Source organism: Melospiza melodia, chromosome 3 (assembly GCF_035770615.1).
Source record: "Melospiza melodia melodia isolate bMelMel2 chromosome 3, bMelMel2.pri, whole genome shotgun sequence".
Classification (NCBI taxonomy): domain Eukaryota; kingdom Metazoa; phylum Chordata; class Aves; order Passeriformes; family Passerellidae; genus Melospiza; species Melospiza melodia.
In genome coordinates, this window is record NC_086196.1 from 58,513,786 (window position 1) to 58,536,614 (window position 22,829).

Sequence of the window (22,829 nt, forward strand, 5' to 3'; positions counted from 1 at the left end):
CATGTCTGCATTGGAACAAATGGGATAAATTTATCCCACCACTAAAAATGTCAATGATGTATATGGTTTTCCATCCATACAGAAAAGAAAGAGTAAACCATAATCCTTGCTTGGCCTTACCTCAAGATAAAAGAAAGATTAGATTTGTGCAAAACATGTATATTTTACTTCAGAGGAGGAGGGGGAGGGGGGAGGAATTAAAAGGACAACATTGTAAAAGAACACCTCTCTAGTGTATTAAACATTTTTATTGACCTTTCTCCAGCAAACTCAACAACATAGGAGAGAGTCCCTCAGGATCTTAGGCAATTTATCACCTCTCTGCATAATTTGGATCATTACTACTCACTTTCATTGCCTTTTTAAAAAGGTTTTAAGCATCATGTGATTTCATTCTTCTGATAGTCCATCTAACATTTTTTTCTTATTAGGAAGTCTCATCTCAGCCTTTCATTGTCTGAAAAGAATCAGAGTTCTATCAGACTTGACCCAGCTCTCCTCAAATTGACTGAAAGATCTCTGACTTCAGAGAAAGCTGGGTAAGCTCTACTGAGGCAACTTCTCAATTGTTTGAATTCAATTTCTTGACTTCTTCTGCACAAATTTACAATGCTGTCATGTCATGTCCCATACTTCATGCAATTCCTAACAAATTCCCTTTCCTCTTTCCCTCATTTCCATAACAAATAGCTTCTGTTCACCAATGCATGTCACAAAACTGCAATGCATGCCTAAAAAGAACCCTCTCAGGTTATTGCTATCCATGGCATAGCTCCCTTCCCGCTGCAAAAAGTTTCCAAGAGGTAGTCCCTCACCTGTTCAATTTCATACCTCTACTTGACACCACAAAAACAACAAAACATCTTTGTGAGGTACATCAAAAAAAATATTTGAAATCATCCTGAAGTTCTTTTTCCACTTAGGCTTGCATTATTTCACCTGTTAAACATTTCAGTAATTAAAAGCAAAAGCTGAAGAACTGATTTTTATTTGTGAGGGAAAGAAGACATGATATGGCAACATTTTTTAGATCAACTATCATGCAGTCTCTGTTTCTCTCACAGAAAATTGCTATCCATTCTGCTATAGCTAAAATAATCAGAGTGTTTATCCTTATTTTACATACTTTTAGACCAATTAACCGTAATACTTCAAGAACAGGAATGTTAAACTAGCATCTCTATTTTTATGAGGAACCAGAAGATTGCTGAAAGTGCCCCCATCATGTTAATCCCATGCTGAGCCATTCCAGTTTACAGGATTCACTACGAAGAATGAGCAGTGCTCTCAGAAGGCTATAAATGAAGACCTGGACTTAAATCATCTCACACTACTGGCAGAATGCAGGAATTTAGGCTGCCTGCCAGAATAGCTCCTTGCATTTCCAGGGTGAAGGCAGACAGTTCTTCAGTGCTCTGCTACCCTATGTATATCCAGCTGGGGCACTCAGCACTCTTGAATTCACTAAACAATATTTCCTTGAATATCACATAATACTTGATAACCCAGCTATTTATCTTTGCAATGAACTAACACAAGATTCTGCTCTGTCCCCTTTAATTATCCTGAAACCAAATTCCTCACCTTCCATGGGAGCTACTAAACAGACAACTGCTAAGGAGACAACTCTCCCTTCAGAGAAGACTACAGATACAAACCTAGCCTCATCTTAGCTCATCCAATGCAAATATATGTCATCAGGATGGTGCATCATTAATTAATTACCATTGCTGGCAGTGTCACTGGGAGCTGCTACTCCCATGGCAAACAGAAAGCAGAAAGTTGGTGAGTTGAATTATCTCAGCTGCAATCATAATCTCCCCATCTACTGCCAAATAAAGATTTGCAGCTCCAAATAAGAATTTCCACAGCCAGTGCAATACATTTCTATTGGCATTAACAGATCCCCTGAATTTGTGAGATGGTGAGGCTTGAGAGAAGCATTTCAGACAACTGCAAAACAGGAAAGTATTTGTGTGTCTTGGTGTATAGAATAACATGAAAGCCATGTCACATTGGTGACATGGTTTCTGCAATTGTCAAGTCTTTCTGGTGATCCTTGTCCACATCCACAAGTCTAACATGAGCTTCAGAAGGACAAAATGCCTCAAACTGACTGTGCACACTGCTTGAAAGTATCACTCTCAAGCTTCCCAGAAATTGTCTAGATGCTTGGTTTATGAGTTTTTTGGCTAAGTAGTTCTTACACACAAGCACTCCAAAATAATCACTTAACAAACAGACATGACATTCCTTTAGAAAGATATAAACCACTGCCCCTCACTTATGCACTCAAAGAAAAGTATATATTAGTCAGCAAATAAAATGTTAATGCTTTTTAATAAATAGGGATGAAGATTTTATAAAGCCTGTTGTCTAGATTATATTTTCTTATTGTAAACTACAAAGGAAATTAAGAAGGTGGAAATAATCAAATATATTCACAAATTCTGTATTTGTGCAGTACCAAAAATAGAACAGAGAGAAGTGAGAAAAATAATACTTACTTTTGTAATTACAGATACTATGGGCAGATGCAGATTGGGGTTGTTCCCTAATTGTAGGGTTTTCAGTAATATAAATAATATAATATAAATGCTGTTTTATCATGTGTCCTACACAACAGTCCAAGAACTCCAGGGATGGTCAGCTGCTCAAACTGCAAGTTCTGAAACATCTCTATGGTGCTGACCACCAGTGCCTGCTGGACAGGCAGCAGCTCTCCTTCCTGCTCAATCACACCACTTGCTTTGCTGCAGAAAACAACGTGAACAAAAAATTGTTCACATTGACATATCACCTGCAAAAAGCAGCATCCCTGAGTGCCCTCCTAGAGACACCCTGGATGGACACTCATAAAACAGTGCGGGGCTTGTTAAGGACCTCCTTGATCCTCAGGGTCCAGCAACACCACCTGGTTTCCTTGCAGATGCTGGCAAACTTCCTAGGCAAAAAAATCTGCTTCTTAGCAGGAACTCGCTCAGAGCTAAATTCCAAATATACATAATGTCTATCCTTGTGCTCCATTGATTTACTCCTTTCCTCAGCAGGGACACTTCTTAGTCAAGACCACATTACAGGGATACCAAAATGGGAACATACCTAAGACACAGAAAAACCAATATAAAATAAGAACTGGCCTAGCCATAGTTCGGGTTCTCCTAAACTAGAAATTCTCTCCACTTTTAGCAATTTTTACTTTCTACTATTGAGGGATTTTTTCAATAGTGAAATGTCTCTAGAAGCATCAAAAACTGAAATATTAACCTGAATTTCATTCTCTAATTCTTAATCTGAGAAGGCTGCAACACTACTTTGTGGGAAAGAGCCACAGAAGTATCTTGTGATACTGCAACACTCATAACCTCTAACAGGTTTTGTCTGCACAAGTTCAAGCCACTCTGTTGCTCTCTTTTCCTTACATCCCTTTGGTCATGCAGCCAGTGGAAACAAAGGGAAAGGAGGTGCCATGCCAAATTCTGTGCCAGGCTGTGAACCTTTTATAAACCTTTCCAGAGTGTTGTTTCAACTGCACAAATTCGTACGTGTGGGTCAATCTGTAAGCTGGATACCTCACCAGACGCCGAGATATGTGCCCACAATATTTGACTGTTAAATCTTCATTTGTTCCCAGAATCCAATACATATATGTAAAGCAGGGGGTAGAAAGGAGCCCAGAATATTCACATATCCAAAAACTACTGACTTCAAGTCAGTTATTTTGCGTTTCTTTCTTTTGTCTCACAGATTAAGAGTGTGGAGATCATTCAAGCTATTAAGCCAAACTGAAGAGTGATATTTGAAGGCAATCTTACTATCTCGTTTACTCTGTGCTCCAGTCACAGTACCAAATTAGCTCTTTCTCTTCTGGCCGTGCTTTCTAAGTTCACACATATGCAAACTTGAGTAAATAACCCAGGATATATCATGCATTTAAGGAAAAAATGCTCATAGAATAGACATTTTCAAAGCTCCTGGAGAATTTTTTTCCTCATCCCAGTTCAAAGAACATAACTGAAAATTACTCTTTGAGCATTAAAAAACTCAGGTGATTTTTTTTTTAATCTTTTTCTTTTTCCACACTAACATATCCCTGGCAAGCACAGTTCATGGAAATCTGCCCCTTTACCATCACCATCTCTCTTAGTAGATGCTGTTTCTGTACTTAAGGGGGAAAAGACTTGATTACTTAATTCTCTTTCTTTTTTGTGAGTACCCACATAGTATATACATGAGGTTTAAGATCAGTTAATAGGATATATTTTGAGAAATTCCTTTATAGAATTTTTGGCAGTACATCACTGCCTGGATAAGCAACAAAAAGACAAAGCATGAAACAACGCAACCTTTCATGACTCAATAAAAACCTTTTAAGTGCACATGGAACAAGACAGATATCCCTCCCAAGGCTCCATTTTTTTCTTCTGTCTCATAAATGCAAGGCAACTATTAACCTCCTCTTTCTCTGCTTTCTGACACTACACAGCAAGAGCTGGAGATAAATCATGATTTAAATTCTGTACTTCATAGGAAAAAGATGGCTCTGCAGTTAAACCACAGGTGTCAGCTGGGATAGATTCTCTTCCCGTTCCAATTACAGAGTCTCTCTGTGCACGAGATTTGTCATTGTGCAGTATGAGGTTAATTATATTTACATAAGGGCATTTTATAGCCAAGCTCATTAATGTTTCTAAAACTCCTAACTGAGGACTCCCAACTGAAATTACCTATGCATACCTTACAAATGAAAGTTAGCATTTTTGAAAGATGTGAAATATCCATTGCTCTGGAGGTAGTGAAGCATTCGGGAACATCCCCACAATCTAGCTAACATCAGTAAATGACCAATGAAGTGGATGCACAGAAATGTGTGAAATATATCCATATCTGAAGGTAAATTCAAAATATAAATCTGTGTTCAAATTCACTATAAAGCAATTCTCAGTGTGCAGAATTCCTAACCTCAGGAGAGAAGCTCCCCAGCAAGAAGAAACTGAAGGTAGAAAGCTCTCTTTCATACACTCATGAATGACTTTTTTGGCAATCTACTCTTTATTCAGAGCAGCACTGAATTTTCTGCCAAATAAATACTGACTAAATGACTTCCTGGGTTATTTTAGACAATAAATGTCTACATTAAACCAGAAAAAAGTTCTTCTGAAAGACTTGTCTTTTAAGGATGAGTTGAGGGAAGCACTAAAGGATACATCTCTCAAAGCTCTGCATACCAAAACCACCATAAATTAATATAAACCTGTTTATAACACAAGCTTAACAACTTAATACCAAGTTTTCCATTGAGCATAATCATGTACTCTGGCTGTTCTACAATATTAATATTTTTACCTTCCAATCAAATCTTTTTGGTCATCAGTTTCTTCTCAGTCATAACATGATATTCTTCCCATTTGGCTCCAGGAGGTTGGTTTCTGATGTATGGGAGTGATGAAACAAGCAGCAGGAGGTGCAACTCACAGTACATCCTGCACGGGATCCTTCTTCTGACACATGCATGAAAAACCAAATCTTTCCCAAGAACTGAGCAGCCCTGTTTTTCCTGGGCTTGATCTTCTAATTCTTAAACATTGAGGCAAGAATCTTATTTACAAATTAATTTTGAAAACTGAAATAATCTGTCTGCTTCCTTTAGTGCATAAGAGTTCACTGTCTGATGTGCTGGTACAGCAGATTGCAGAATGAGATTAAAAACCTGAAGTTTTCTGTCAGTCACCAGCTTCCCAGCCACTAAAACTGTCAGTGGAATTACAGTAACTTGCCTATAGGAAGCAGCATCAGAAAAGAAATGGAGCAGGAGCTGACACTTCTTGAGTCTCTTCAGAAGGGAGGTTAATGAAGAAAATATTGGAATTCTACCTCACCTGCAAAAGGCATTTCTCACCAAGGGAATTTATCAGTAAGTACTAGGCCCTCTTCCCACAAGTTAGCAATTTTCTCTGAGCCCTTCTGGTAATAATGACTTCATCCTTTTTGCCTAACATGGAAATTCTGCATTAAGTTCTGTGCAGTAAGAAAAAAAGTGCAGCATAAATTTATGTTTGGTAGCATTCAAAGGACAAGATAACAGCTAGGATTCATTGTACTCAGTATAAAAAAGAAAGACAAATGTGTATAATTTGACATTTATTGGATTTAATTTTCATAATTTTACCGTGTTGTGGGGAGACGTTAGCATGTAAAAACAGGAAAGATAAATAATAATGGGTCAGTTTCAAATACCCTTGTTAAATACAGCTTTAAATGTTTTGAGTTAAAGCTGGTAGAGTGTTTATTGAGCTACCATTAAACTGAAGTTGGATTTTAAGGGCAGAGGGGTAGAGAAAAAGAGAAATCTTGTGCTGCCCACACAACTATCAAATTATTAACACATCCTTCACAGGGCAAAAAGGAACAATTACACCATTCAATCAGAGCAACTTGAAAGTGGTGGTGATTTCCAAAGTCATTCATCTTTTAATACATCACAGAGTACCAAGGACATACTCTGCATCTCTCACAAATCACTCACTACAACAGAAGACACATTTAAAGAATTATTCAGGACAAAGTTCACCTTTAGAAAAAAAAAAAAAAACATTTTGAATCAGTAAGCAAGTTCCTGTAGCTAAGGGCACTGGCATAATCCTACAGCATTGTGCCATTTGATTATGACCTTTCTCAGTAAAATACTGAGCAGCTCTATAACCAGAGATCACTGCAACTACTGATACAGACTCTGTTTGAACAAAAGCAACACAGCAGATCCTGATAGCACTTTCCTTGTCAAAAGAATGTGTTCTATGAGAAAGAGGCTGACAAAGGACACACATAATGTCAAGCTGTATTTAAACTCTTTCTTGAACATAGACATCCTGAAGCTGCTTACCAAACGCAAGGCACTGTTAATTGTGAGCACTGAAACTCTAGAGAGTATCTTTGCACACACTTTGCTCCTACTTTACACAAAGTTGCACACAAAATCTGATATACTGATCTAGCAGAAAGGGCTACTGTAACAGCACGGATTGTGGGTAAACATTAAACAAGGCAACTTAGAAAGAGTGAGGTTTTTCCAAGGGAGAATCACTGGCATAGTAAGAATGCTGATTATGCTTTGTATTCAATCAGAGTCATTATTTAGTCTAAACTACTTTTATTTAAACATAAATTAGTTACCATGACAGCATGTAGAGTTTAATTGCAACCTCCAGCTTCCTGCTGTCCAAAAGAAAGATGACTTTTGACTATTGCAGCCACCTCCCGTGTCCCTCTAGAAAGCAGATAATAATGATGATGATGACTATCATCATTATCACTATTATTAACACAGATCCAGTGCACTCTTCAGCACAGATGAAATCCAAATTTTTGCAGGCATGGGCACATCTTCCCATTAAAGCTGATAAGTTATATTTAGTTCCATGTCACACTCAAGAGCTCATTAAATGGAAACATTTTGCCCTGAATTGCTGAATGTCTCAAGATCAGCTACTTAGAGACTGATCAGGCATCCAAATAATGGTGGATTCCTTTTCCATAAGACATTTTCCCCAAATTCTTACACTTAAGAGTTCTGCCTTACAAAACAGGGTTTTTTTCCAGTTGGATCCCTCTAAGAGGCCTGGTGGGATTTATCCAAGAGTACTATTCAAGAGGATGGCTGAAGTCATCATGAGATGATTGCTGAACAGTCTTGGAAATCAGGGAGGTCCTGGTCCTGATTGACTAAAAGCTTCAAAACACTCTCCCAATTTTCAGGAAGGGTAAAAGGAATGACCCTGGTGACTACAAGTCCATCAGTCTCACTTCAGTGCCTGGTAAAGTCATGAGGAAGATCATAGTAGGAGTTATTGCAAAATACCTGAAGGACAACACAGTCATTGGTCACAGCCAGCATGGGTCTGTGAGGGGATGTCCTGCTTGCCAAACCAGACTTCCTTTTATGACAAGGTAACACACCTTGAATTCAGGACTGCAAATATCTACCTCAAATGAACTCAATCCCTGTACAGAAGTAGATTAAATTCTGCAGTGCTCCTTTAGTCAGAGTGACACAGCATGCAAATTTTATTTATAAGCTGCTTATTAATTATCATACTGTTTTCTGAAAGGTAAGGCCTCTACCTTGTTACAAAAACACAACAGCTATCAGAACTGCCTTTTTCAACACCCTCAGAGTTTTCTCATGTCCCTTCAGGACTATGCCAGCCTTTTCTATTCCTCTCCAAGGAAGCTACCTTGGGAAAGAAGCTATCCGAGGCTGGACAGCCATTCTGGGGTATAAATATGCAGGCTCTCCTTGCCCCAGAGGCCCTCAGCGAAGCCGACTTGCCACAGGCAGACTCCTGTAGGGCTGTGAGCATCCTTTTCAAGTAAAGCACCATCAGCCAGGCCCACCTACGCCTCTCATTCAAAAAGTTCCACCAGCCAAGCCTCTGCTGACAGAACAGCAATGTAAGGTTTCCTAGCTGGCACATTCCCGTACCAACTCTGAAAATGAAAAATAGGAACATCAGCTAGCAAAGAGAGGTTCTGTTCTCAATTTTGTGTCTCTAAGCATTTTAGCAATGCAAAAAAAGGCACTGTGCAGCAACACAATAAAACTGCTTCCTTTCTCGTCAAGAAGATGGCAATAACATATCAATCTGTTGGAAAGCTGAGGCTGCCTATAGCTTTTAGTTTCTTTTTTCTAAATCTACTTTTATGAAGTTGTTAATTCTCTTAGCTACCTGTATATCTTGCTGCATTATAAAGCTGTGCAGCTGGAAATTAATCTTATCTTTTTGCACTATGTCTTATTCTCTATCAGATTAGTAACATTTTACAGGAGAAAATGCCTTTCTTTTGTGTGACTCAGTCAAAGCTGCTTTCATACATCCAGATTCAGCACTCTCACTGTAATCCCTTGTTGCATCAGCCACCTTTTGAGTCCTCAGCAGCCAGGCTAATTGTGCTAAAATAACTGGTGCAGCAATCGAAAGAGGAGTGTGTCTGACTCCTGTCTGCACACGTGGGGCAGCAATAAAATGAAGTGACTGCATTTCTGAGGCTCTATTGCACTGCATGCAGGAGTAATGCTTTTGTTATGAAAACAAGCTTTCATGTCTCTGATCAGTTACCAACTACCAGCAATGTCAAGACATCCTAAGAAGTTCAAATCTTACTGTAGCTGTTTCCTTATCACAAACAACAATCTGTGAGACACTGACCTTTCACTTGTCAGTTGACAAGAACAGCTCTAGAAGCTACCAGAGTGTGACAGCATGTGGGCTTAACTTAAATGGCATTATTGACCCAGAAAGGAACCTCTTTCTGTAGCTAGCAAGAAAATAAGGAATAAAAACCACAATTTGTTTATCCACACATAGGTGGAATCATTAGTCTTTGTTTAAGCAAAGACATATGGTTAAATTCTACCACAAAAAATACAAGGAGAGAGTTCATTTAGAGTATGGGAAAATCATCTGACAGGCTTAGAGATTCCTGCAATGATTACTGCATAAGCATGTGGCATAATGCAGATTCAGTCCACACACATAATCACCTCTAGGTGAGCAAGATCTTAGCCCCCCCTTTTTTGGGGGCTAAGATCAGTACACACCTGGTGGGTCTCTTACCTGCCTGCTCATGGAAAGGGGCATGGGTTTGACACCCAGGGATCTAAAAAGTTTTTATTTGGAAACTAGTACCATTCCAGAAGCTTCCCCATCAGAAATAAAACATGACTATCAGCTTTTATATAAACTGCTGACACAGGTTTAATTATATTAGTGCTGGCAGATACCACAACAATCCAAATTGCCCTTTTCTGTCCCCCTACTGTGAACAGTCCCTTGAAGATTCTCCTTCCTTCATTGTACCAATGTGAAGATGGGGCAACAGCTGATAATTCAGTTACCAGTGCTCATGGGAGCAGCCATGAAAGTGTCTCATTTCCAGAGGAGTCTTTAGCTGTTTTTGCTAAAGAAAAAAACCCTGACTGTTCTGCAGAAATCACACATCAGCAGGAATGACCTCTATAAATTTAACAAGGTTGGTCTTTCTAATCTGTCACAATACATGAACACATCTTTCTTTCTTTCATGTTAATAGTAAAAAAATCCTGCTAACACTTTTAAAGTAATTTATTACAGCAACAATTATAACTTTTACAGGAATACATGAAAAGAATGCAAAAGGTTCCAGAAGAGCCTTCCAATGAGACCAGGAACTGGACATAAACAGTTGCTTCCTGCTCTGAAGGTCAATGCCTTAAGCCGTACATTTGGTTGCCCTATTACCTTAGTTTGCATAGCTACAGCTGTTATTAGCAGCCATAAAAATCACCCAACTGTAAGTATTTGACTTGGAGGCCACTTCCTGGGGTGAATTCCAGAGGCTGACAAGGTGCTCAGTTATGCTATGCTGTCTTCTCTTTGCTCTAGATTTATTGCTCATTGCTCTCTCAGCTAATGGAAGAAAAAAAAAAAAAAAAGAGAAGCACATCCTCAACTGGGCTTAATCAGATAAAAATTTAGTTGGTGCACACTGTAAATCATTAGTAAGTGAGCCTCTCTGTTCTGGTTCCCTTTCAGTGGCATAAATGGATCAAATTGTGACCATCAGCACACACACTTGGTATGGTACTTCACTTGGAATGGGATGGATCTTTCACACACAGCACCAGCTCAGCAGCTCAGCTTTTTACATATGGTCCTATACTACTCCTATTTTCCAAGCTAATTGTGTTTTTTGTCTCTTCTCATTTGCTGCAACTTCTGCCATGCTTTCCATTCAAATTGTTTGTTTCAGCTTAGATTTGCAAGCCTTGAAGGGATGCAAGCTAAACACCATTTTCCAGGCTCTAACTCAGTACTACATTATCCAAAGCTGACCTAGCATTTAATTCAAGTGCACACAATGATCTGTCCCCAGTATATGCAATTTGCATTTTGTTTTGCAGGAACCATCATAATCCATCTTCACTATGACAGCTTTACAGTACAAAGATGACATTCCCACGTGTCCCCTTAGGGCCTTTGTACACTAAGAACTTTAAACATGCTAACTGTCCATTCTCTGCTTTAATTTTGAGCACATTCACTTGCGGACTGGGTAATTAATACCAATCCCCATCTCCACTGACCAGCTGAATAAGGTCAGATGAAGAACAATATTTGGCTCTCATCACTGATTTTAAATTACTCTTTTTTAGAAAATGCTGAGACATAACTCCTTTATTATTCTCAGATGGGATTTTAAAAAATCAGTGATCAATTTGGAAGATATAGACTACAGACATGCATATTCTCAAAATTGCACCATTCTGAAAAATTAATTAGAGAGAGGAAGGGACACGGGCTTTATTCTGGGTGTGCTCTACAGCTGTTTCTGAAAATGCAGGAGAGAGAACGACTGAATATCCATTCAGCACTATGCAGCACTAACAAATAGCAATCACTCCTCAAGAGATTATATTCTTTCAAATTCCATCAGTATAACCTATCATGGCAATTTTGAGTGGAAAAATAACAGCCTGATTCATCAGGAATTATTTTCCTCTAAAACAGAACACAGATCAAACCAAGGGTAGACTCCACACAGCTTTAATGACTGTGTATGATTTGCTCTCTAGGAAAACTGCTGCAAAAGAGAAATACAAGACAGTCATATGCAAGGTCTAGTGCATCTTGCTGCCCAATGCATTTAACTCTGGAATGCAGCACACACAGTAAATACTACCAATTCTTTACTCATAGCTACACTGTGTTTATACTTTCACAGCAAAACTTGTTCACCGTACCTATCCACAGCATGCTCTTCCAGCTTTTGTTATAAATTATGGCCTGTCTTTGAACTACACTAATGTCAGATAGATTTGTGCTTTGCACATTGTCTAAGACTCTTGTCATTATTTAAATATTTGCATCCTTGTGGGCTTATTATTTCCTAATTTTTACTAGTAGAATTTGCTCATTTTATTACTATCTGAAAGTATACTATCAAGTCTTACAACTACATTCATTTCTTTCTCTTTAAAGTCAGCCTAAACTAACTTCAAATGGCACAGTCATACTTCTTTTTCTTCTTTTTATCTTTTTATAACACTCTGACAATGAATACAAACTTTCTTCTACATAGGACAAAAACAACAACAAAAATTCATTGCCCCAAGGACTTTGCACAAGAAACGAAACAGACAAAATGTACTTCACTATTGTTTAAAAATAAACAGTGATTAAAATTAGTGCAGGAACAATTGGTTGATATTTTTGTAAGCAAACAGAAGGATTATACTAACTGGCCCCTTGGGGATAAAACAGATTTACAACAGATTTAATTAAATGCATTTAATGAAATTCAAATATAATAGCAACAAACTAGCATACCATCTGAAATGATGCCTGAACTCTAGTAAACTATTCTGAACTATAATAAATGTCTCATTGTCATCTTCAGCTTTAATTTTGGCTATTGCACTGAGAATTTTTCTTTGCACATGAACTGTTTTGAATGTTTCCCCTCAATTTTATTTAGTGGGTTTGCAATGTAAAATTTTCAGAAGCTACTTTTAAATTAATTTTTGAAAGGAACTCTTTATTCTATTTTAATTACTTTTTTTTTTAATAGATTATCATGGACTGATTTGCTGCTCCATAGTAACTTGTCAAAAGAAGGATCACTGACCACAGGTCAGTGCAAGGATAGTGCTATAATCTGTTTAACTGGAGTAAAAGGTCCCACTGTCTCTTCACCAGGTTTACTATAGGCCCCTCAGAAGGCATCCTGCACAGACAGTTACTCTAGGACAGATGGAAAACAAGATGGGCATGAACCAGCTCCAAAAGGTAGAGCAGTACCACATATGTGGGATAACAACCAAGCCCTCTGGAGCTAATGCTTCCTGATGCTCACTGCAGTGTCCCCTATGAACAATCGGGTTCATTCACAAAGGATTCAGTCTTATCCACCATGAAGAGCTGATTATAAAACTCCCAACCAAAAAAAATATTACTTTTTCAAACTCATTTTTTCCATTTTCCAGCAGAAAAGCATTACTGTAAGGTTCCCTAGGAAAAAACAAACTACTGTAGGAGAATTAAAAGATTTTAATATTTCCTGGAATTACTTTTATAAAGTCAGAACTCAAGGCAGAGTAAACAAGAAAGATATATCCTGGACTCAGGAGCTTTTTGAAAAAATATGTTTCAAAGATACTAAAAGCTAAAAACTTCAGAGGTCAATTTAGAACTTCTACAGCCTTTTTCTTTCCCAAGGGCATGCTTTCAAGTGAATCCCACTAAAGCAAAGTCCTTATTTGCAAGTTTCTTTTCTTCTCAGAAAGCACAGTAGCAGCTTGTTGTAAAAGGCAGAGTGTATGAACTCTGCACAGTTGATAAAAATTCCAGCTCAAGCTGTATTTGAAGATAAAAAAACAATCAACTAGCAAGATCTTTTTAGTCAGTCCCTTCTGTTACCAATGTTTTTTCAAATTGTTCTGAGCCCTTATGATTTCTGTTTCATAATCCACTCTGATATTGATTCTTTCAGGCAGGCACAGAAAAAACTACCCTCAACACACGAAACGACAAGATGGCCCTTTTTGTCCTGAGTGTAACAGCAGAAAAGGTTATTCTCTCATCTCTTCACAGGCTGCATAGCAGCCACCTAAGGCATACCCTTCAATCTTTCTGTACATCCACTTCTTAACACACCTAGCATAGCACAATAAAATTTGTTTCTTCCCTCCAAGTATTATTTATCCTTTTAGAGATATGGACTTTAAAGTCTGCAAAATATTATAGTTACCAATTCAACTGGTTTACATTACATGTTTCCTAGTAAAATTTCACTTTTTCCCACTCCATGTCCATGCAACATTGAAAAAATCTTGGGAGGAAATTCTCCAGTGGCCTAAGCACAAACTCTTGGTGTAGCAGAGTTGTGGCTACTGATAGGTCCTTTGGCTTTCTCTGGTAGCATCTAGACTCCTCAAGAAATTATGAAGAAATATTTATACTCAATGTATTCAATTTGGGCAAAAGAATACTAGCAGCAATAGCACTACCAAAGAACTTTTTTATCAATCATGAATCATATAACATTTTCCAGCAGGTAGAAGGGGATACTGAGGAATAAAACAGTTGTTTTCCAGTATTTCTGTTATGTGTTTTTAACTTAGAGGTGCCTTCCCCCTCTCTCATGCTCAAAAGGAAATCAAGCCATAATAATCCTCCACTGCCACACTTGAAATCACCTTCCCTGGAGGACAGAGGAGGAATAAGGTGCTTTATTATTCATATTCACTGAATCATAAAATGCCTAGAGGCCACAGAAGTAATGGCCCATTGCACCGGTGCCAACTGTCCCTGGTTCAGAGACAAAGCACTGAGATGGCAGGGAGAAGTACCAAATATTCCTAATATATGATTAAGGTGATTGAGCAGTGAAGAGAAAAGGAAGCAGAGAAATCCACATCGCTGAGATTGGAAAAATCTCATAATCTGCACATACATAACACCCCTCTCTCAAGCCCCTTATCAGAAACCTTGCACTAAAGCACGTCAGGTGTCTGCATTTCATCTACTTTTACATAAATAGGAATAAATCTCGATAAGCTGGGCTGTGGCAATGTTTAAAAGGAGCTTTACAAAGGTTCTGAAGTGCAAGACAACAGTCAGGAGTTCATAAGCATCACTACTAAATCCTGGCTGCAAATGGCATATCCCAGCATTTAGGATTACAGAGGCAAAGACCCTTGTGACAACTGACTAAGGATGAAAAACAATGAAAAGCCAGTAACATGAGAACTAGATTTTTCCCTCCAAAGCATTTAGCTGCATGAAAACAACTTGAGCTCTCATTCAGCATTTACATCTAAAAGAAAAAAAAAAAAAAAAAAAAAAAAAAATATATATATATATATATATATATATAAGCTTTAGGACACCTTCTGTTGCTCTTGTAATTTATCAAAGAAGCGTGGTGGCCAGGAACCTTTTACTGCATTGTTCTCTTAAGTCATTTGAATAGTGTCTTGTTATATTATTTACTGGACGGGACAAACAATAATATTTTTGGTTTACATTCGTTCAAAGCAAAAGCATTAGAAATCTCAACAAGCGTGCAAACTAAGCCTCAGTTAAACCTATCCAGCATTGCAAGACTCTTCAAAATGACTTCTGTAGAAACTGGTCCAAATGCAGACAAAGCTTCCTGAGTGCATTTTCCCTGTCAGTCCTGTCTCTGATCACTGCCATGATGTATTGGAATCACACAATTACAAATCATGTCACATCCTTTTCTACCTCCTGCACGCTGGCAACAAACTTCACACAAAGTCTTCAGGGATCACAGAGACTGATCAATTAAGCACTGATAGTATCTCATTACATTTTCCTGTGATGCGCTCTCTATAATTTCTTTAATAGCACTTGAATTAATTTTCCATTTTCTACATGGCACTGCAATAACAGAGAAAATATACAAGAATAAAACAAAGAGATGACTGTGCTTATGATTTGTGTTTAAATCCAGCTACATTGCCTAGCTCCAGCAGCCTGAAACCTGTCAGGAAGAAAAGCAATAACAAACCATATCTGTCATCTATCTTTTACAGGAAAGAGTATATCACTATATGCTTCAAAAAAGTGTTGTTTCTTTTTTTTAAACCAGGCCTAAACTGAGCTTTTATTAATAGTCTTGATGTAAAGAACTGTCAGGATTCACATTACAGGTGTTTTATAATTATCCAGTGACACTGAGCATGCAGCCACAGCAAAGTCAGGGAAGCAGAAGGGATTTCATCAAGCAGAGCTTCCACTTTTAATTATTTTCTGCCCTTCCCACTAGCCTTTACTTAAATTTATGCATATATTTAATATACACTTACACATGCCACTTCCCCAAGTTAAAAAAGCATCAATTTGAAGTAAAGCTGGACAGATGCATGTATTTGGTTCAAAGAGCTCTCACAATAGAAACATTTCATTTGCACACCAACACACACAGCTGTGACCTTGCACTGGTTGCACAACTGTCACCTGACATTCACATCTACCAGTCACACCTGAGACTTTCCTGGTGTACAGAACTCAAGTCCTCAGACCCCTGAATGACAGATGTGATGGTAACTTCAGTGCTCTCATGCAAGGAGGAGCTACAGATCCTTCTGCTGAGGTTTGCTAGCAACATTAGCCACAATGACTACCAAACAACTTCTTGGAAGATGAAAGCTCATTACCATTCCCTTAGCCTTTGGAGCAGCTCTGAATTCTGCTTGAGAGGTTATGTGGAAGTGAAAGGTGAAGTGCAGTTTCATTTCTTAAAAGATGTTTTCCTTAACTGAGAGGGGCTTTTTCTCACCCTTGCACAGATGCAATTCTTCCTTTTACTTCATAAAACACATCTTGACACATTCAAAGTTCAAAAGAATCTGGACAATCAGGTTTCTGCATTCATTTGTCACGAGCAGTTCCAGCAGGCTCTTCAGAGCAGGGTGACACAAGAAGAGCATGGAGAAAAAAGCTTCCCCATTCACCAACCCAGAGGGGAAGTGGAGGCCCCTCTGAGTGCAAGATGCCACATTTGCTCCCATCACCACAGCTGTTGTCACACTCTGGTTGATCAGATCTTACAGGGCTGATGTTGCTCTCAGTCTTATCTGTATTACACCAATGTAGCCATGTCAGCTGCAAAGCCATTATCCTGGAGTGAGACAGAAGAGGGTCTGGTCCCAAATGTATTCTATATGACAACACCCACCTCTCAAGTTCTCAGTGCCTTGGAATGTAAGTGGAGAACCAACCACTTTAACTCAAATCTACTGAATTACAGAGAACTGGCCCAACAGAGAAGTTGCTGCCCCTCTCTGATGCCATTTCAGAAGCACTTTAGAGAAAAGAAAACAATGGTTTTACATGATAGCTCTGTGGAATCACATTTCAGAGTTACATGAGTCTCCAGCCATACTTCCCTTACTTCCCACAAGCACAGAATTGTATCAAAGATTATTTTGTGCATAGTAATATACTTTTCCATGTTTAAAGTCTCAAATACTTTTCTAAGAAGTCAAAGAACAGAATTCTACAAAAGGCACAAAAATATGGTGTTTCTAAATCTAATCTTAATTCTATGTCCTATTTGTGTAAAGCAATGTGAGAAGCAAACATCTTAGTCAATGAGACAGTACATTGATTTGTGGCTTTTTTGAGTGATATCCCTTTGGAATTTAAAGGGAAGCTCCTAAAAATTGCTTTCCAATTCCTTTGTCATCTCCTTCTGATCTCAATTAGAATGAGTTGCCTTTGGTTTAGTACATTTCTTTTTCCTCTCTTTGCAACAGATGCTGAAAAATTAACAAAATACAGGAGTATCACCCACAGGACTGAATCTTTATGCAAAAGTAAAGACCAAAATGCTTCTCAGATGAATGATTCAACCCAAGAGAACTTTTAGAATCTTCACACACTTCGGTAAGGAATTAAAAAAAAGAAAAAAATGTTAAAGTCATTCTGAAATGTACAACACTTACATGGAAGTCTGGAAATGTTGTGGAAACCTTTGGAAAAGCACTTTTCACTGATCTGTTTATCACAGGCCTCTCTCCAAAACACAGCACCTCTCACCCACTTTCAGAAGAGAGGAACAAAGAGGTCATCTAAGCACTGAGTATTCTTCTCCCAGAGAACCCAGTAATGTCTGTGCCAGCAAAATTCAGTGACAGATTCAGAAATTCTAGTCCTTACCTACTATTGTATAAACTTAAGCCTTCTCCACAGATCCTAAGATATCAAATACCTTATTATATATAGCAATTTATATCTGACTTTTTTAATCCTAATATCATAAAATAGGGAACTTTTTATTGCCCATAATCCTTTTATGAATTTTCCTAAGCTTTTGGCCTCAATACTTTTTCTAGTAAGTTCCAAAAAACTGTACATTGCATTAAAAGTGTATTTCCCTTTACTTCCAAATTGGCTGTAGTAGCTCTCTATGTTCTCTATGTTCTCAAACTATGAAATAAAGCAGGAGCTGACTATTTTTCTCTCTAGTTCTGTGCCACCTTGTTTACATCATAGGAAATAAAAGGACAATTTTGCCTCAATGTATCAGTTTGTCTTCGCCCTTCTCTATCCCATCTCTACATCAGTTTTCTCACTGCTGAAACACCTCCTCTCAGTTTCTATTTTTTTCAATTAATGCAAGCAATCAGCACAGCTATTATTTAAGAAATGAAACTAGTCTCACATGGACAAAATCCTTAAGCTACAAGCAGGGAAGGAAACCAAGACTACAAATCCTCACTAATTGTGATCTTCTGGCTTTTGCTAATTTGCAGGATTAACTTGCTCCTATAATAGTTCAGATTTCTTCCTCACATCACAATTGAGTCACGGGGTTTTCATATTCACAGGATAAGCCTATTTAGCTCTTTTCAGTCCATGGGATACCCTTTACCTCTTTCTTCCCTTGGTCACCACAGCATCATGAAGGGGAAAAGTAATGATTCTAAGGTCATTAAGCCATGCATAAAAATGCCATAAGAGATCAAATCATGCCAGAGTAATGCAAAAAAATAAAACTCACCTACGGTTCACATAGACTCCAGTTTCCCCCCTTGATGATATTAGAAAAGCAGTATACAACTGGGCTGTTAGTTGAAGGGGTAGACAGGAGGAATGAAATACAAATAGCCAACTCCAGTAATATACAAATTGGATGATCAAACAATTGTGGCAAAATGTCAACTGATGACATACACTGACTTTAGTGGGGTCATATCTAATTATTGGTGACTTGGTTTAAAAAGGCTTTTAGCCAGAGGAAAGCTACTTCAGAGATAACAACTAATGCATGGGGGAAGAAGGCAACGGAGATAATCAAGTAAGGATATAATTTCAGTGCCAATGAATTTGTTTGACAACCTGTTTCTTAGTCCAGTCAAACAATCTTTCTAAATAAAATTCCTGCACTTTCAGTATATAGTCTGAGTATGGAGTCACTTTGTTAAGAGTCTAGGTCACAGAATGAAAAAAAAAATCAATGCAAAATTTGCACACATCAGCTCAGCATCATCATTCAGGAGCTCACAGTAATAGGAACAATTTTACTACATTCAGGGAGCCATCATAGTCAAACATGGATCTCATATACATGGTGACTGAACTGCTTTTGAAACATAAGCCATCCTAGAAATTCTGTACCAAAGCCTAACTGCACAAAGGCAAAATACCTCCTGCATTTGGTATCTCAGTGAATTGTGTGTGGTTGCGAAAGAACACAATACTAGAAAGGTCAGTATACAAATCTGTTTTTTTGTTGTTGCTAAGATGCTTTGGTAAAATAGGTCTGGTTCTAGGAAGCATGAAATAATTACAGAAGACACCTGTTAGTCAGCAAATGGAACAAGTAACTTGATTTCTGTACCTTGCATTATATCCTTTAGAAGCTACTTGAATTACCCTGGCACCAATTTAGCAATCATTAACATTTTATCTTCATTCTGCTGAACACTAAGAAGGAATAGAAGCAGCAGCAAACAGAAGATAAATAAATTATACAGCAAAGGCTTGGAAAAAACTTGGAATCAAAATCCTGGATGGCAATACCTCCCGCACAGGCATTGGTTCTCCTTCTTGCACCCAAATCCAGTCATTACCAGTTTCTTTTTAAAAGCCTGGGCCTGAATGAATTGATGTGTTATATGGCAGCCATGACCTAAGTAAACTCCAAACAAATCATTCATCACAGCAATGCTGCAGAACAAGCTGGTACATTTTCAGAGAACTGCTCTTCTAAACACACGTTATACATAAAGAGGTAACAGAAAGCACATATTGTAGGCTTTCATCAATTGTACACAAACAAAGCCTTTTATAATTTTGAATAGGTTTGAGATCATTATGCCTGGAGCCAAGAGGCTCTCAGTAGTTTAAGATCTAATTTTCCAAACTTTTGGTCAAAAGAGTCTTTTAAAGTGCAGGGGAGAACGGAACACTTTTTCTGTGAATATGTTCTGTTCACAATGCCCCTACTCAAATCCTCACATGCACTGTTTTGTTGCTTACGAAAAGCAAACTTCACAGTCTCCAGGTCAGGAGCAGGAGGTGCTCACTCACTTCAGCCTCCACATTTTCTGTTACCCATTGTTCCCTTATATAGCCTGAATTGTTCCTGGAACTGTTGACTTTCCCCAGTTCTTCATCTCATTCTGACCTTCCTGTCACTCAAATCTACCAAACACACTGTGCTAAATTTCCTTTTGTTTGCCTTTTGAAATTATCTGCTTGAAGATATGAAAGATTCATGCGCAGATCCAGGAGGGTAACTAGAAGACAAGGAAATGCCTACTGTTTTATGCTCTGGGGCTACCAACATGATGAAGCTAATACCATGCTGTTGGTTTAAAGGCACACCAACATGAGAGCCAAGCAGGTAGTTTAACATTTTAGTAAAAATTGGAGGACTTTAACTCTAGAAAAAAGTGCAATCAGCTTAATCTAGTCACTATTATCAACTCCTTTCCCTTTGAAAGCAAACCCTGAATCGGTCTGAACTCCTAAGGACTCAAATCTTATTCTTTAATGTGGTGTTTTTGTTTTAGCTACTTTATCAGCTTGTGATAATAAAGTAATCAAAGAGTTATGCATTAAAATTAATATTGCATTCTCTATGAAAATGACAAGAAGCAATAATTTCATGAAGGAATTTGGACTTTTCATTCCTACATTAGCACCCCAGGCCCAGAGGGTTTTTTTCTCTTTGGAAGTGTTCAGTAATCACTGGTAACTAACAAAAGTATACTTAACACTGTGGTATCCTGTAATTCACACCAGCAGCTGCACAAATAATTACAGCCCTTCTCAGGTACAACCTCAACAATTTAAAAGAGTTTTCTCTGAGCAGGGAAGGACTGAAATCCCTCTGAATGGTAGGGAGATCCACAGAACTCGTTACAAGGGTCAAAAGAGTCTGATCCATGAGGCATACAAAGAAACACTACCTGCTGACCAGCACAGAAAGAGAACTATTTTCAGACTGAATCAAATTCTGCCAAATTTTGGCTGGTGTTTTTCTACATTTATTAAACAGAAAGAGGTCAGTTTTACCCTGACCATTTCAACATTCCTGTTTCCACAGAAGGGTTGTAATGGGCCACACTCTTTGTTTAAGACCAATCAATTCCATTTCCTTGCCTCTGATTCCCTGTTTTGCAAAAGTACCTACCATCAAAATTTGATTCAGCCTCCTTTGAATCAGGCCCAGGGGACATCACAGATCTTTAGAACCAGACTTTTGTTTCTGTTTCAGGGAGTGCATAAATATGGAATCATATAAAGCAGGGACATTGGAGACTGATTGGGTTATCTACACCATCTCCCAGTCTCCAGGTAGGATCAGTTTTGCCTAAAAAATTCTTAGCAGCTATTCCTCTGATGTTAGGAGACTCCATTCACTAGTTCCAATAATACATCCATGAAATTACTAGAAATTTTTAGATCTGACATGCATGGCCAGTTAAATCTGGTATACTTCCAAATTTTTTTTTCAGATTTTAAACATATAATACATTACTAAAGCTGTATGTGTAAATTCCGATTTGTTTTACTTACTCCTCATTGGAAAGTGCTCTTTCTGCAAAATTAATTGAATAGTGGCATTTAAGATTTGTGCTAAACTACTGCAGCAGTTCAGCTTTACAATATCACGACACTCCCTTTTATATTCATTTATTTTTATTGTTTTTCTACTGAAATTAAAACAAAAATAGTAATTAACTGCCATATCAAGGTTTTAATTTTAGGCAGGCTGGTAGAGAAGACACTAAAAAGGGAGTAACATCCTGCAACTTAAAACTGTAGGAATACTTTTTGGTACTTAAAATTGCAGTGAGTCAATTCTGAGCCACAGAACATCACTTTCAAACTAATGTTTTCTCTTTTTTTTTATTATACTTTAAGGAAGACATCACAATCTGTTTTCAAGGTACTCAAGCATTTCTTTCAAGTTATCTAGACTGTCTAACAAAATCTGATTTACAATGGGACATGTCTACCACAGGTGCCATTAAGTCTAGAGCCATGAGGCTGACTTCTCCCTGGACATCTGTTTAACAAGATTATGATGTGGAAGGGTACTGCTCTTCTCTGTGTGAAGTGCAAGGCTTTTTATCCCAAGAAATTATTTTCTACTCCTCTCAGCTAACGCACAATGAAGTTTTTCTAATCACTATTCTTAAGGGGAGACAAGAAAACTTAATATATAGACATTCACAAGTAAGTAGGCTAGCACCACTTTTTTTAAATTCACCTCCAAATCAAGAAGGGTTCTAATTAAGATGAGATAAGAGATTCATCTTCCTCGTCCCCTTCCCCAGCAGAGTTTTGCAACTATAAGTGCATAACAAAAATGTATTTATGTGGGACAGAGATCTAAAATGTTTTGAAATGATGTAGCAAGTAAAATTGGTTACTGCACACAAAAGCAGAAAAAATCTTGCATCTTACTAATATTTGAAATTACAAATAAATTACTTTTCAAAGTTATTTTTTCTTACGCAACTAATTCCCACTCTTAACACAGATACTATGTAAACAAACATTAACATCCGTTTAGCGTGCTTAAGGGAAAAAGCTATCATTATTATTTCTCAGCTGGAGAATTAAATGTGGCAACTTGAGTACAGTGAGAATTTTAACATTTGAGAATAGAATCTTAAAGGAAATAATGAAACTCACAATCAACATATTCTAACACAGACCAGCCTTGCTAGGCTTGTTTGGGATTTTTTTTTGTTTTTTTTTTTGTAATAAACAAATTGTTTTGTTTATTTTGTTGTTAGCTGGGGC

The 22,829-nt window shown here is 37.8% G+C and overlaps 1 protein-coding gene across 1 annotated transcript in view; it reads right to left on the minus strand.

Annotated features, from left to right (window-relative positions):
- The window catches only part of KIF26B (kinesin family member 26B), a 274,047-nt gene that overhangs the window by 163,390 nt on the left and 87,828 nt on the right, over window positions 1-22,829 (minus strand). The gene's annotated exons all lie outside the window — the stretch shown is intronic.